Raw genomic sequence first — 17,942 nt, 5'->3', positions numbered from 1 at the left:
GATGAATATTAAGATTGCTTTTTCCTCCCTTTTTACCATCCATGTTTTCTTTTTTAATTATAATTTCATTAATTTTACTGTTATATATTTACATAAACATTTGACCACATCTCAGAGTATTCATTAGGAAATATTTCTAGAAGTGAACTTTAGGAATCAAAATTTTAAACTAAACATACAACCAAGCAGCTCTGCAGTAATTCCTCGATACCAGAAACCTCCTACTCTTGTCATTACTTGTTCATCCCTACTTAGTTTTATTCTTTATCATTACCAAATTGATATCTTAAATGTATCCTGTTGGTTAGTCTGCATTCTTTAATGATTAATGAAGTGTTTATAATTGTTCATATTTCTTATGTTATTTAATTTCTATTTCTGTAATTGTTTATTATTTCAGCCCGCTTTTCTATGGGACTCGAAGTACTTACTTTTAGGCTGTATTCCAACTCTAAGGAAACTGCAGTAAAAACATTATCATGATTTCTCATTATAGCTTTGTTTTTTAATTCCTCATTGCTATGAGTAATATTTGATATTTAGCTCTTTTAATGTCTCTGATCTTTTGATACACCCGCATACAAAAGAAATCAGCAGCTTCCAGCGCCTAATACTAACTGGACTTAATGATTGCGGAAGCATTAAACAGTGTAGGCAAAGATACACAGCTAGTTTAGAGAAGAGTTAAGGCTAATATGAAGTTTCCTAAATAATCTTTGTTTATGACAGATTTTAAGAAACTTCTCACAGATCCTGGAGTTTATAATAAAAAACAATGATGTCAAGTAGGAGTAGGTCAAGCAAATACTGCTCTACTATGGAGATTACCACATTCCCCATGTGTGTCTTATCTTTTTATACCAATAAAATATAATCATTTATTTTTTCTTTTACTCAGTCTGTTCTAGCCAGAGTTCTTTTGTTACAAAGACTATTGGGAATAGTCCATAAACGGTTGATTTTGAGGATTAAATTGAGATCTAAGTATATATCTGTTACATATATTATGATGAGTAAGACATATTATCAATTACTATGTAAAATTATCCCACAATATAGCATCTTGAAAGAGCAAATATTTATTATCTCATAATTTATTCAGGGCAGGGAATGAACCTGGCTTAGCTGGTTCCTCCAAAGTCCTAATGAGGTTGAAGGAAAGTGGTTAGTCAAGCTTACAGTCATCATAAAGTTAGATCGAAGGAAGGATCTGCTTCAAACTCACTAACGTGGACCTTTCCATAAGGATGCTTCATGACATGACAGTGGGCTTCTTCCAGGGTGAGCTGCTCAAGAGGGACAGAGAGAGTACACCCAGAGAAAACAAGAGAGAACCAGAGACAAAAGCTGTAGAACATCTATGATCAAGTCATGGAAATTCCCATCAGCTGTCTGGTGTTCTGTTCACTAGTAGCTACTCATTCAGGTTCATCCTATATTCAAGGGCATGAAAAGCAGGAGGGAGTCATTGTGGGAGGTATCTGACTAGTTGCCTTTCTCCTTGTCATAAGCTTATTTCACTCCACCTACAGATAATCACACACACACACACACACACACAAATGTGACATGGACTTGAAGAACCATCTAGACATCACATAACTTATGTTCATAAATATCTCTTAAAATTTGATAAATTATTTTTGTGTTTGTCTAGATTTGGACTTTTCAGATCCAATTACTCACTCTTCATCAAATTATCATTTGCCTTGATTAAATGGAACACATTTTTTTGAGATATTTGATAACATTTCTGAGCAAACAGAGCTGGGGGAAAAAATCTCAGATGTCTTAGACTCTTGATTTACTGCTTCTCTTCCTGCTGAATTAGGGAATGCTAAAATAATATGGTTTGGTATTTGTAATAGTGTCCTATAGTAAGCTATGGGCTATAATGACTTTATGTGCATGTAATTGTGTGTGCATGAGAAAATAAGAACTACTTAGCAAATTCAAGGTATATTATTTCTTCTAACCTCTCCATTAAAAATAAATGTCAAGCTTGCAGATGAGGTATTTGAGGCAGGAGGGAGAAGAGCAGGGTATGCTTGTTACCATTTAATATGTGTAACAGTGATAATTGATGTGCTATGGGATAGTGGGACTACTCACAGGGAATGCAGAGAAACAAGGTAAGCTGTGACCCTTTGGGGAAGTTAGTAGCAGTTCTATGACAGAGTTTGGGGCTTTGCAAGCAGAATATCAGGAATTCCCTTAGGAGTCCAATCACCTTGAAAAACTCCTGATGGAGTTATATTGAGGCTTCATGGTAACAAGTATTAAGGATAGCATGTGAGAATAAATAATGGTCCTTCAAAATTGTCCATATCCTTATCTAAGAATCTTGAATATGTTATCCAACATAGCAAAGAGGATTTTGCAGATTTAGTTATAGATCTTAAAATGGAGAGATTATTTTGGGTTAGTCAAACAAATCTAAACTAATCACACAGATCCTTAAAAAGCAGATAATTTAACTCCTGTGGATGTAGGAAAGAGACACACCAAGAGGAAATCAGAGATTCCAAGTATAAGAAGAATTAATTCTGTGTGAAGTTTCTGGCTCTGAGATGGAGGGATTCACAGTTTAGAACTCGAGATGGGATCTTCAGAAGCCGAGGGTAAACTCCAGTTGACATTTGCAAAGAAATGGGACTTCTGCCCTATGATTACAAAGAGTTGGATTCTGAAACCAACCTCAGATTATTTCCAGAGCCCCAGTAAGGCATATCACCTGCTGACATCTCGATTTTAGCCTGATCAGATCTGTGTTGGACTTCTAACCTACAAAACTATGAAATAATAAGTAGCTGTTTTTCCTAAGCTGCTACCCTAGAGATAATTTGCAATGGCAACAATAGAAAACTAATATAAAGGATGAGACACAAGTCTCTTGTGTTTTTTAAATAGTAGAAAGAATAAGACTGATGGCTAGATAAGGATGTGGTTGAATTCCCCTTAGGGAACCAATATTTAATGGAAGTAGGGAATCCCAATTGTCTTCAGGTTTCTATCAACCTAAGGAATTCATCGCTCATAGGAAAAAACATGAGTGATGCCCACAGAATGCACTAACTCATCCATCGTGCAGTGCAAATCCAATTTACTCAAATGATCAGGCTGCTCAGAAGATTCTAGTTTACACTGGCCCTCTGCCTTCTCATTTGACTTGGGAGAGTTTCAACCCAGCCAGACTAGCCCTGCCCTGACCTTAGGTCCCCATATGGATATTGAGAGCAAATGGATAGGGAATGGGACCAGGAAAGGGCTGATGTTTGGATCATGAAAAAAGGGAGGAATAGAAAACAATAAACTGAACAGAAATAAGCTTCATCAATTCAAACACACAAAGGCAGGCTGGCAATATGAAACCGAATTCACCACACAGAATAAATCATGAGACTAATAGAAAATGTTCAGTGAAATAAAGATCCCAAAGCTGCACTCTCTCCAAAAAAAAACCAGGTGCTTCAAATCAGTAATGTAACATATTCCTTAGCAAATGAGGATCATTTCTGCTAATATGCTTTAAGGTTAACAGGATATTGATAAAGCAGGAAAATTTCATCAGGTAAGTTTAAGTTGAATTTGTGTTTAGTGTAGGGATCAGGGACCTGGAAACTTCTATTGCAATGGTCTTATAGATGTGTAGTGAAGAAGACAAATGGTTCAGCGCTGCTTATATTTGAAATGTTTCTCCTGAAAACTTGGCCATTATTTTGCATGTGGACACTATGAATCTGAAAACAATCATATTGCCTCAATGGGTTATGGAGAAGCTCAGAGGCTAGCGTTTCCCTCCCTGGGGTCATCAGCTTTTCCTATCTTCCTTTTGATTCTGTGCTGATATTTTCAAATATTTATTTCCAATATATTGCATTTCATGCACTGGTCCCAATTTCAAACTTCCTTTTAGAATGATATTAGGGAAGAAGGAGTAAAGGACAAAAAAAAAATATAAAGAAATGCAATTAAAACACAAGCGTCTATTTCTCTTAACATGTGACCATGTACAGCCTTAACTGTGTGCTTCTACATATGTAACAGGAAGAAGGTCAAGTGAATTCCTGGACACACAGCCATTTGTAAAGCTTCACTGACTGGTTTGAAAATTTCAGCTATGGCATTTTTGCTCATTCAGGTAACTGAATTCTTGTTTGTTGATCTGGTAGAAATTCTTGCTTGACAAAGCGACTGTCCCTGTTGGCTCCCTTCCCAAGTTCTTCTGTGTTTTCAAAATGTTTTGAGCTCTGTAGCAAATCAGGAACATCAGATAGTCCATAAATACTCGCATATCGCGATACAGTCTTTCTATCTTTTGAAATTAACAGAATTAGCATTTGGTGAAATTTCCATAGCATTTTGTCTCCTAAAAATAGATACCAATAACTTTCTTTTTTATAGCATTCTGTAATCTATTACATAACTTCTTTTTCTATATAATTAAATTTTAATTAAAGTGACTAAAATTAATTTTTTCTTATCAAATCCTAATTCTGTAACTTTGCAAGTATACTTAATATTCTTACTGAATGTTATACTAGTGATTCAAAGTATTTAGTTCATGCTTTTCCAGTGATCTGGATTTAATAGTTGCAGGAATAAATGTATTACAAATGCATTATTATTTCTTAACCAAATGGCTCAGAATATTAACAATTTAGAAATCTTGGTCATAGCTGATGAAATTTCCCACTGAATTTGTTATTATGTCTTAGAAACCCCAAATTCCATTTTTCCCCTGATTTTTCTTTCCCTGTGCATCTTCCCTCTTATATTCACTCATTAGCGCATATATATATAATTTAAATTTTTTGGTGAACAAGGTTACCATTCTTTAAAATGCAAGAAAACATATTCTTTCATATAGTAGGACCCATGTGAAAATCTACTCTCTATTCTTTCCTCAATGTTGTGGAGGCATGGGCTTATGTGTTGTCACAGGAAAGGGACACACTAGCCTTTAGAACCAAATATATTCTTTCTTGTTACTTATCTTAATCACCACCTTTTCATCTTGAAGTGTCAGAGAAGATTTTGCCCCACATGCAGATGAGATACAATTCTTAGTTAATTTGAAAGGAAAAAGAAGCAAAAGGCAAGACATCTCCACTAAAATTCTTTGTAAGTCAGCTTTCTATCACTGTGACAAAAAAACTGAGATAAACAACTTATAAATAGGAAAGGTATATTTTGACTCATAGTTTCAGGATGACATAAGAGAAAGCCATTTGAATCCTGCTTTCTACATAAATCTCTGGGATATGTTAAGACTTGTGGAGGTATCAACCCCAGAAAGGCATAGTATCACTAGAATCAGCATCGTACGCACTGTCTTGAATTTTACTCAAGCTGCACAGGGTCAAGAAGAACTAAGTGTTTTGGGATGTCTAAGAGAGTTCCAAAATAGCTGAGATAGAACTGGATCTGGAGAGACCTTGGGGTAGAATGAAAATTCTATTGACCTGAAATAGACCAACGACCAAAGAAATCAATGCCAGCTTGAAAGGCTGGTGATGACTGAGAATCAGATTTCCAGTTTTTCTCCCATCTCTTAGGTACAAAACAAACTTTTTTTTTCTTCTCAACCTAGATGTAACTCTAGGAAAAGCATGGGATTCCCAGACCTGCGTGAGATGACTGAGACCTGAATGGAGAAGACTGATGTTTGTACTGAATGTGAATTTAAAGTTTTTTAATGTTAATTTTCCTGTGTTCATGAGTATGTGAACTCAATGTCAAAAAGCCATTTTTTGGTGCTAAAAAAAAGTCACTTAAAATGGTGGCACCAGAACCTTTCATTACTCTGCACTAAAAAAATGACAAAATCATGGAATTTGCAGGGAAATGAATGGCACTAGAGCAGATTATGCTAAGTGAAGCTAGCCAATCCCTAAAAAACAAATGCCAAATGTCATCTTTGATATAAGGAGAGCAACTAAGAACTTAGAATAGGGAGGAAGAGCATGAGAAGAAGATCACCATTAAACAGGGTTGAGAGGGGTAGGGAAAGAGAGAGAGAAGGGAAATTGCATGGAAATGGAAGGAGACCCTCATTGTTATACAAAATTACATATAAGAGGAAGTGAGGGGAAAGGGGAAAAAAACAAGAGAGAGAAATGAATTACAGTAGATGGGGTAGAGAGAGAAGATGGGAGGAGAGGGGAGGGGAGGGGAGGGGGGATAGTAGAGGATAGGAAAGGCAGCAGAATACAATAGACACTAGTATGGCAATATGTAAAACAGTGGATGTGTAACCGATGTGATTCTGCAATCTGTATACGGGGTAAAAATGGGAGTTCATAATCTGCTTGAATCAAATGTATGAAATATGATATGTCAAGAGCTTTGTAATGTTTTGAACAACTAATAATAAAAAAAAATAAAATAAAAAGAAAAAAAAAGATGACTGAATGTGTCCATGAGATTACCATTCTACTCTCCTAAATGGAAAAATAAATACTCCCACTGGGGCTTTGGGAGTCTGAACATCCAGTGTCCACACTCACCCGATTTTCATGGTTCCTTCCTGTTATGTACTTCAGAGTTCCGTGAATTGGGGAAGCACACTGCAGAGTCACGTTGGAGAGCCACTCAACTCAGCTTGAGGAGTTAGGGAAGGGGACATCTAGGAATATCACTAGAAGCAGGTCATGTCTTGGGCTACACTATGGATATTAGTCAAGAGGGATGGAGGCTGAGAGGCAAGGAGACCACTTGCTGTTGCAGTGACCTTGGAGAGGTATGCTGGTAGCTTGAATTGGGAAATTCACAATAGGAATGAAGAGAAGTTTACGAATATAAAAGATACACGGATCCCTTGTTACAAGTAATCTCAGTGAAATTAATAACCAAGATATCCCCTGCATTATTTTTTGAAATTGATCTTACAGTTTTACTCTCTCCATAGAGTTCTTTGTAATTTGTATCTACAGGCTATTTCTACTACCTAGGACTACCTATGGTGCCAGAGATCAAATGATGTAGTAATTTACCATCTACTTGGTTCCCACAGTAAAGGTCACATAGATTCACATCTTTAAATTCAGATTCCCTAATTCAAGTACCTGAGATGAAGAGAGGAAGGAGGGGGGAGATAGAGAGAGAGGAGGCGTTATATTCTTTTAGATCTTTACCAGATTATATATATATACTGTGTTGTCATAAATTTTCCTGGAATCAGATGACAACACTTAAAAATCACACTTGGAAATGTGATGAGCACAATTTACTCATGCAATCCTGGTGTTCCGGCAGAGAGAAGAAAAACTTGACAGGAATGAATTCCTTGGGGTGGAACAAGTTTTCAAAATGGACTTAAGCTCTTCAAAATATGCCTGTGAGTTACCTGATGATATGACATCTGGGAGAAACAGGGAATGGGAAAATTCGGTCTCTGGTCAAATATTTAATAAAATGTAATTTTCAAATGGAAAATATATACTGCATTTATAATTTTACTCAATAAAAGCAGAGAAGTCAGAATTTTCCATGTCATATATTTTGAATATAAATGAACGTGTAAGGGTAATCGTCTCCCTATTTAGTAGGTAGGAAGTGTGTTAAGGGAATAATGTGTGCTTAGGCCTGTTTGAGGGGCATTTCATTCTAAAGATTTCAGAGAAATGGCTGTTCAGTGAATTATTGGTGTATTCTGGAACTGTTTTCTCTCAGGAGCTTATAACCACATTGAGTGGTGCGATGTGAGTCATCCTATGATACAGTTTATAATCAAAAGACCTTATGCAACAGAGGCAGTGGCAAATGAGGTTGTTTCTAAGTGAATATGTGGTTGATAAAGGGGATGAGATGCTCAAAGTACCGTGCAGCAAATAGCTCCATCAGTGAGAACCTTGAGCCTCAACTAAGATGGTAGGAAGTGGGGCAAGCCATTGACTTCTATGTTGTGGTCAGCTGGGGCTAATGTGAAAAACCCCTTTTGGGTATGAAACTGTTACTCAAAATCCTTCTGAAATGCATCAAATCAGACTCCTGCCTTTGAAACTTGTGAATTTAACCCACAGCACTATTAGTCAGAATTTTGGGAGACTGGTCTGAATGTATCCATCCCCAGATTGACACTGAAATCTGCTAATTTTTGAGTCTCTACAAAGGTCTGATTCTCTTGCTCTCCCATGCCATTTCCTAAAAATAGTAGAATACTAAATGTACTCCTATTATTTGCAGGATACAGTGGGTTAGCATCAGTTAATTAAGATTTTCCTGTACTGCGCTTACATGGTGAACATATATATTTTAAAATGTTTGCAATTACTTTGTAGCTCAGACTTTTAGGGTTGCTTTTTAGATTTTTATTTCATTATATTTTAACTTTCCATCTCATAGTTGTTGAAAAACTTCAAAAACTTCAGTTTTAGGTTACAACTTGGCCTGTCCACCAACCAGATTTCCCATGAATTAAATGAGAGTTACAAGCAATATGTTTGTCAATGCTATTATCCTTTTTAGAAATAACACTATGATACTGTAATGAAAATACCTAAGAATAAACAGCAGAAGAGGCTATACTTAAATAGGCAGAGAATAAGATTTGGAAAAATAAATGCTACAGTCTGATATCTCACTCACTGAATTTCAACTTTTAAAAAGTGACTTGTTCTTTCCCTCACTTTTCTCTTTACAGGTTTAAGCAGAAATGACATATCTCAATGTGTTTCCTGCTAGTTAAAGTGTGGGAGGAGAGAGATATTTCACAAATGACATACATTCATGAGTTTTATTGGCTTCTAAACCTGTACTGATTCAGTTGTCATTATCTATTAAGGATTTCTGCTTGCTTCCCCATTGTATACTTAATATTTAACAGAGGGTGTAACTGAGAATGACCATCTAGAAATTCCCCCGCAAAGTGCTGCAAATCCTTTAAATACTTCTTATCCAACAATATAACAATATTTACCTTGACAACTTTCTTCTTCTTCTTCTTCTTCTTCTTCTTCTTCTTCTTCTTCTTCTTCTTCTTCTTCTTCTTCTTCTTCTTCTTCTTCTTCTTCTACAAGGCAAGTACTCTGTTAGTTTTAGGTAGTTAAAAACAAAACAAAACTGGGAGGCCTCTAAGCTGGAATACTAATAGAGGCTGAACCTAAACATTTTATCAGGGCTTGGTGTAATTCATTTTGACCATAGACTTTCAGAATCACTTTAAAGCAGCAATGTTGAATGAAGGAATCACAGGTAGACTTGGAGGAGAGAAGTCTGAAGGTAGTAGATCTCTGAAGTATCTTTTATTCCCTATATATTCCTTATGGTGTTGATTCTTCTAACCTCTATGGATAAATATTTCCTTGTGAAAGCTATTAGAAAAAAATTGTCTACATAACACTCCCCCCAAAAAAACTCTCTTTTGAAATGATTACACAGTTTTTTTTCCATTAACAAGGATATGATAGATTTGGTTTTCTGATTTGAAGTCCTCAAATTTCTTTGTTGTGCAATGACAAATGAAAGCTAACACAAATAAAAGTGAGTGGAGGTGGCTCATAAGTGACTCAAATAGAGTACTTCAGTCAGGACTGAAGAACTGGTGTTGAAGAACATCTCACCACGGGAGAAAGTGGAGGGGAGAGTTCTATAAAAAGAAAGAAGAGCAAAGAGTCTTTCTGGAGGTTTCCCAAGTAAGAACCACAGCTATTTGATGTCATCCGTCTGAAATTTCAACACCACAAAGACAAATGATTCACCATGAGGTAATGACGTTTTGAGAATCCATGTTTCCATACCATACCTGAGGAATTAGGCATAGGAGTGCCCGGAAGAAAGTATTCCCCAGGAAAGAGATTAAACAGAGCAATGGGGTATATAAATGCTAAGGTGGGGTTTAGATAATATCTGGTTTATTCTGCTTCTCCTCTTTACCTCATTAACTCTCACTACCACTCTTCTCTCAGAGGCATATCTGACCCTGAGTACCATGTTGGGTGCTTGGTCTAGGTGTTCCATTGGCATCTTATGCTTACATCAACTCTAGTAGCTTTTGCTCTGTGTGTATTTTCTCCACCAGTAGGCTGTGTGCTCCTTGGTGATATGAAGCAAACTCTTCTTTATCATTTATCTCTAGCAAAGATTATGGTGCCTGCCACCTTGTACATGCTTAGTAAATTCTTGTTAGTGGAACAAAGTATTTCAGCAAAATGAAATCTCTCTGCCTCAGTGATGGCACACAGATTTCATATCTGATTGCTAGCGTCTGACTGAAGGATTGGATTGAGGATTTTGAAAGTGTAAAACAACTCAGTGGTTAATAACACCTGCATAAATAGGGACCTCTGAGTTGTTTTCCCTGGTCTTAAAACCTGTCTTTTAATTTCTTTTTTTTTTTTTTAACTGAACAGAGTGATATCTTGAAGAAACACTAGACTTGTGTCCTATATGTAGTTGGTTATTGTTTACACTGAATAATACTGAAAGGGACAATCAAAAGCTTAAAAATAAGGCAGAACAATACAAAGAACACATAAAATGAAAATTTAAACAATAATTTTGAGAAAAACTCAGTCCAGTGGCAGTCTACTTGTGTATAATAATTCTTCAACTTAAAACCTACAAAGTCTGTCTTTCTCTCAGTCTCTTTTACACACACACACACACACACACACACACACACACAAATATTCATGCACCAAAGCTCACTGCAATATTGAAAAATAAAGAGAAAACAACAGACCCAATTTATAGAGTTGAGGATCACAGTGTTTTTTTTTTTGCTTGTTTTTTTTAAATATTTATTTTTCAATTATAGTTGAACAGAATACCTTTCTTTCTTTCTTTATTTCTTTATTTCTTTCTCTTGTTATTTCTCTCTCTCCTTTTTCTTTCCCTCCCTCCCTTCCTCCCTTCCTTCCTTCCTTCCTTCCTTCCTTCCTTCCTTCCTTCCTTCCTTCCTTCCTTCCTTCCTTTCTTTCTTTCTTTCTTTCTTTTTAAGGGTGCCGAGGATCGAACTCAGTGCCTTACCCATGGGGCACTCTACCACTGAGCCACAACCCCAACCCAGAGGATTGCAGTTTGATGGTTTTAACAGAGAAAACAAATTAGAAAAAAAATGTATATATATAGTAAAAGAGCATGGTGTGGTTTCAAGCCCTGATTGAAACTCAAGCAACTGACTTCTGAGCTGGCCAGAGTTCTGCCCTGTAGTCCCATCACATTCCTGACCTTGAGCTCTTCTCTTTTTATGCCTATTTTAAGACTTCACATCTAAGTGGCTAGCATAACAGCCCAATAGGAAAGATGTAATGACCAAAAATCCTGGGCATTGCAGTGAGAGAGAGTCCCTGAAAAGCTGAGCCTGTAGTCTTTTCTATACATAAGGAGTACCACATTCTGCACTGGGTTTATTGAAGAATGGCACACTAGACAATCAGATCATGCTAATGTGTCCATATATGGCAGAAAAAGTTACATGTTTATCACACTCTGTTTCCTTTTCATCCTAGACGAAGAGCTAGATTGCTTTTTTCAACCTCCTATAGTTAGGTGTGGCTTTGGATCACATTCTAGTCCAAAGTAGGCAAAAGTGATGAAAACTACTAGACTTAACCAAAAACTACTGCAGTACCTGCTGCCCTTTCTCTGTTCCCTGGTCTGTTGTCCATATGCAGAAGATATAAAGAAGACTTCCACAGCCTAGGGTTGAATTCTTTGTTGGATCCCATAGTTAATAAAGGAGATTGAAGAACCTCTAGATAGGTTGAAAGAGTTCGTAACAGACTGCAGCAAAGATGATTATGCAGAATTTCATTGACTATGAAATAAAAGTGCTTTCTTTCAAAGTATTTTAATATAAACACTGGTTATTTAATGGAGAAATAAATCTTTATTCTGTTAAGTCAGTAAGATTTGGGGATTTATTCCAGAAATTGGCCTCCCTTATAGTAGATAATCTCTGTTAGATATTAGAGATTTTAAAGGTGTTTTGGATATCCTCATGGCACCTGTACATTGAGAAGTGTTAAAACCTAGTAGTCTGGCTATCTATCACCTATTATGTATCACCCCAAGACTCAGTGATTTATAGCAACAACCATTTTAGTATATCTTAAGATGTTGTGGGTCAGGAATTTGGGAAGAAATGGGTTTAATGATTCTACAACATGTGGACTACATCACAGTCAGTACTATTTATCTGTTGAACTGGAGACTAAGAAAGATATTGAAATAAAATTTAATACAAGTTAGTTAATTGCATAGTTAATGAAGATCCCCAGAAAAGAAGAATAAGAAGATCCCAAAGTACAAAAGCATGATTAATATGTTATTCACATTCAATATTAGAAGTGATAATGGAGAATATCTAGTTATTTTAGAGAATATAGATGAACAGGTTCTAATTCTAACTTATTTCTGAGGATTTCAGGGCAAATAATCTCTTAGTTTCAAGAGTTTCATCTCTTACATGATCAGATCTGCCAATAAACATTCTCTCAATCTTGTCCACTCATAAATCTCCAAATTATCTGTCTGTATCTACCATTTGATCCTATTTAACTCACTGTAGATTCTGAAACTCATATGTTGCCAGTAGCTTGAATATATCTGGCTTTCTATGTGGTGCTTAATATTCTTTGTCCACATGAACACTTCGGAATGAACGATAATAAGATGAATTGATTATTCTGTTCATACAAAGAAGTTTATTTGAAAACAATTAGGCCTGGAAGCATTAAAACAATTCAGGTGTGTTTGAAATATGCTTATTTTTCTACCCATGGTGTGCAGGGTAGTTGACCAGTTATCCAAAGTAAGGCATTTTTATCATGTGATCAATATCAACAAATTTAATTTGACCATGAAATAATTCTTCTAGTACGAGTTAAGAAAGGATAAACACAGCATCTATCTAGGCATGGATAGTGTCTCTATAGGTTGTCCATGTCTCTGGCTGATTCTCCTATTTTTTTTCTTTCCAAGTACTTTAATTTAAACACAGATGATACTATTTGCCTCTTTAACTCTACTAAAAAATACCAAGTGGAGTATGCCATTCCATTTAGCATTTGAATACATGTACTTTTTATTGTTTTCTAGTGGTTTTTAAATGTTTTCATTTTATTTTTCCAAGTAGATCCTTAAAAGGCAGGGATTTTGTGAATTCTCAGTATTTATCACAATTATGAGCATCAATAAGTTATGAATAATTTAGAATCAAAACAGCTAATATCATTCCTGGTCTAGGTCTCACAAAGGATACACTTGAAATGTTTGATATTATTGGTTAAAGTGGGGAGTTGGTAATATCTGTGTCTTCTAATTTGCTATGTAATTCTTATTCTCAAAGAGGCAGCATGCCTTAAAAGTTAAAATTTGAGCCCAGGTGGGTATAATATCAGTTCCACCATTTCCTTGTGGTGCAAACTTCTGTATTTTAATTCTTCCTTTTTAAAGTGGGGATACTACTACTACCTACCTTACTACTCAATCCGCTCTCATGCACATTATTTAAATTAATATGTATAGAACTTAGAGGTATGCCCAGCATCTAACATACTTGTGACAGGAAGAACAAAGCCCCCTGCCTCACTAAATATATCCATGTCCTAATTTCTGGATTATGTCGAGCATCTTCAGATGGGGAGATCATCCTGAATTATCCACATAGGTCCATGCATCACAGATGTCCTTATACTGAAAAGGGGAAGGCAGAGGAAGGCAGAGGAATCGGCAGCAAGCTGAGGTTGTAGTGAGGGAGGCCGATGGACCAAACATGTAGGTGAATCTGAAAATATACAGGAGATGGATTTTTCCCTCAGTGCCTGTGGGAGAAAATCAGTTGTTCTCATACCTTGAGGTTAGCCCCATGAGACCCACTGTGGACTTCTGACTTCTATGTATTTGTGTTGTTAAGCCGTTGAATCTGTGATAATCTTTCAAAGCAGCACGAAGAAGCTAATAGAGTATCCAATCAATGTCACTATTATTATTATTATTATTATTCACAAATACAGAAAATCCAGGAGGTTTCCCTGAGTAAGATGAGTATACGCAACTAAGACAGCAGAGTACAATATACAGAGTACAAATATACAACTTTAACTACATTTTTTTCTGAAAGCTGCAGTCTCTTATATCAAGGCAAAAAAAAAAAAAGAGAATAAAGATGACAAGAATCATAATAAATATTCTAATATCCCTACATGATTTTTGAAAAATAAATGCTTTTGAAAAAATAAATCAAGCAAAGAAAGTTCCTTCAGTTCCACTTTGAAGCAGAAAATGGCCATTAGTGATCTTGTGGTTATGCTGTTGGAATATTTTTTTTCCCCTTTTGCTAAGAACCTTCTTGTTCCCACGAGAACCCAGAGGTGCCCCAAGTCACATGGTGTTCTTCCTGTAATATTTTGTCCTGTACAAACAATAGGATGCCAATTATCCAGCCTTAACATGACAAACAATAAGAAACTAAGACAATTTTATTTTTGTTGAGCTGGCCATATGAAATTAGAAGTTTTGAAGGAACCAAATGTCTAAAAATCATCCAGTTTATTGTCTCTTCTCGGAGGATTCATTTCCACACCATCCAACTCACACAAGAAATCAGACTTTTCCCTTTAAAAGGCAATGCTGCCTTAGAAAATTCTGGGTTTCCTCCACCACCAGCTTCCCTATCCTCATAAAAAAAAACAAAACAAACAAACAAACAAAAAAAAAAACGTAGTTTTTACACAGACCAGAACTGGTGCACAAGATTCAGACTTAAAAGTAGCTGTTTCACTACATCTTAAGGCAGTTTCCTTTTTATAGTCCTCAAGGAAGAAATAACATTGGCATGTTTCCTGCTGGTTCTACTGTAGATGTGTGTACTGTGCCACAGAATGTATGGCAGTAAAGAGAAAGGCCAGCTTGTTGGTGGAAGCTTTCCCCTCAAGCCAGCTCTGTAAGTAGAGAGATTTAATATATCCTTAATTTTAAGTTTTTTTCCATTTGTTTTCAGTTGATACCTGTGAACAACCTAAATGATGTCTGCATTAGATATATAGGTATACATGTTTATTCATGTATACACGCGCGCGCACACACACACACACACACACACCCCTTCTAATCACGCTTCTATTTCCTTAAGGCTAAAAGTCTTTGTCGTAGGAAACCATAAAATACAAGTAAGATTATGTAAAAAAGGGCTAAGAAGCCAACTTGAATCGGTTTCTGTTAATTGGATTATCAAAATGGATTAGAAATAAGCGGATTAGAGATCAAATGCTTCTAAATTCTTTAATTCATAGTGAGATTTAGCAAATAAATGGTCACTGTTGAATGATGCTAGCAAACCAACTTAATATTTTGAAAACTTGTAAGTTAAGGGGAAAAAAATCAGTCTTTTATCCTGTCTGTTCTACAGGAACTGTACTTTAGGGTAGCCACACAGTGGTGAGGGAAATTTCCCCTTTTTGGAAGTATTTCAGTTAATAAATGATGAAAAATTAATCAAGTTATATGATCATCTCTCTGTGACTTCATAGGAAAAATGCATCTAGGCATTAGTCACTGATGGCCACTCACAGAAATTATTAAAAAAGAAGTAATTTATCGTTATATTCTTCTTTTATTATTAGTTGCTCATGACAATACAAATGTATGATCTTGACATATTATACATTTGAATCAAATGGGGTATAATTTCTCATTTTTCCAAGTGTACAGGCTGCAGAATCACATTGCATTATTCGTTATATTCCTCTTAACAAGAGCATTCATTATCACCTGTCAAGTAAGCTTGCCGAAGAAACTGATCCTGGATCTCATCAAACATCCAGATCCATCCACCAACACAAAAGCAGAACAGAGGAAGGGTCAGCATACCTAGCACATCAGGGAAAGCACACAGCAACGTCCAACCCAGAAATCATACATCCAGTATCTCGTGTTTATAAAGAAGCCATGTGAAAGTGTGGGGCTGAGGGAAGATAAAATAAAAAAAGAAACTTATGGGTTAAAACTCAAATTTCTTTTTAATCTTTTTATATTATTTTAATTAAAAACTATCATGCATCATGGTATGTATCATGATGTTTTAAAATATGTATATATTACGAAATGGGAAAATTAAGCTAGATTAAAAAGTTAATTACTTCATATGCTTATTTTTTACAGTGATGTGGGCTTTTTGGTACCAAGGATTGAACCCAGGGGTGCTTAACCACCGAGCTACCTCACCAGCCCTTCTCAATGTTTTTTAAATTTTGAGACAGGGCCTCCTAAGTAGCTGAGTTTTATATTGGACTTGTGATCCTCCTGCCTCAGCATCCCCAGTCTCTGGAATTAGAGGTGTGCACCACTGCATCCAGGCAGTGATGTGGTTTTAAAAGACCACTGTGAGAAATATCAATAAAGCATCATGCATGATATTATTTAAATTCCAGTTAAAAATTTTATTAAAATATAAAAAATTTATTAAAGAAAGAAATTTGAATACAATTGAATATTAATTTTAGTTTTATTAAACTTCAGCTCCAAAATAGGCAATTAGTTTTCAAAGGAAACATATTTATATTTTCAGCCTCAATTTTCCTTTTATCTTATATGTTTGTGACCATATTAAAAATAACTATTTTAAAAGACTGTAGTTAACCTAGTATCTGAAACACCTGGTACCATTTTTTTTTCTGTCTTTTTCAATTTTGATCATGTTTTTTAGCATGTCTGGTAATTTCAGATTCACTGCCAAACATTGTATCTTCTTCCTTTAGAGAGGAGATTCCCAATATCTTGACTCCACAGGGACAGATCATCCCAATACAATATAATTACTTTTGGTTTAGGTCTTGCTACCATGAAGCCCTTTGAAGTGTTTGATTCACACATCTGAATTCTAGTTTCTCTGTCTCTAGTCCTGGGATCTGCCTCTCTGTCCTGGCTTTTCTTCCTCTTACAGGGCACCTACTTTCTTCTCCATCTCTCCCTTTGGAAGTTGAAGAACTGACAGATACTGTAAAAGAAATAGGAACATAAAGAATGTTGGGCTTTATTTGTTGCTACAAGTGAAGGTTTTTACTGACTGGAAATTTGATAGCATTCAGAATTATTCTTTTAATTCCATAATAGTATTGAGGTTATATGTGTTTTAGAGAAACAGAATTGAAATATTTGAATTTTTTACATAGTAATGATTTATTTCAAAATAATGGGAGTATCAGTAGATAAGGAATATATTTGCAACAAGATTTGCCTTAAGTTCATAATTGTTACTTCTGAGTGGGGAATTATAATATTCTCTCCAGTTATGTATATACTACTTGAAATTTTCTACCATAAAATGAATAACATATGACCTTTGTATTCTGGGTTTCTTTTCAACAGATGTGACATTCTTTGAGAAATGCACAATAGTAAATGAAAAAAAAATCACATATAATAAATAAAGAAATATGTCTTCTTAATTTAGAAACACAACTATTGATACACTGACTCTTTTGTCTGTTCACTAAACTGAAGAAAGATTCTTGGCAAAAAGAAAAATATGTTGAAGGCATGATGGACAATGTATATAAGGGTTTAGGAGAGATCACCTATTGGTGAATTTGGGAGGCAGCCCAGGCTGGCAGAACAAGCATTGAGATAAATTTTGATCCTCAGAAGATCCTCATCGGCAAGATGATGAGTCAGGAGAGAAGATACCATGTAGTACCATATTTGCTTAAAATTTAGTCATGCTTCAACTGTATACTTAGTTTAGGAAATTATAATTATAAAATATATGGTATTGATTTTATATCTTATCAACGTACTATTTAGGATCTTTCTATGAGATTTTAAATATTTTGAAAAATTCTAAAGGTAGATACAGAACTCAGTGCAAATTATGCCAGTCTTCCAACCTCCAAGTCTTTTTCCATTTCATGACATCCGGACAAATAGGATGAAAACAAACAGCGAGGAGCTCTTGAGGTGGGATGTGTGGGTTGTGTTACTGCTCTTCTTACTGGTTG

At 35.6% G+C, this 17,942-nt stretch overlaps 1 long non-coding RNA gene across 1 annotated transcript in view; it reads left to right on the top strand.

The window, feature by feature from the left end:
- The window catches only part of LOC144366894 (uncharacterized), a 272,715-nt gene extending 266,646 nt beyond the window's left edge, over positions 1-6,069 (top strand). Inside the window, exons 2-3 of the long non-coding RNA XR_013426062.1 lie at positions 4,048-4,141; positions 5,594-6,069. This is a non-coding gene — a long non-coding RNA (uncharacterized LOC144366894). The remainder of the gene's footprint in view (positions 1-4,047; positions 4,142-5,593) is intronic.
- The last annotated feature ends 11,873 nt before the right edge of the window (positions 6,070-17,942 follow it).

This window comes from Ictidomys tridecemlineatus, chromosome 1 (genome assembly GCF_052094955.1).
Source record: "Ictidomys tridecemlineatus isolate mIctTri1 chromosome 1, mIctTri1.hap1, whole genome shotgun sequence".
Taxonomy (NCBI): Eukaryota; Metazoa; Chordata; class Mammalia; order Rodentia; family Sciuridae; genus Ictidomys; species Ictidomys tridecemlineatus.
This window is presented reverse-complemented; position numbering and strand designations above follow the sequence as displayed.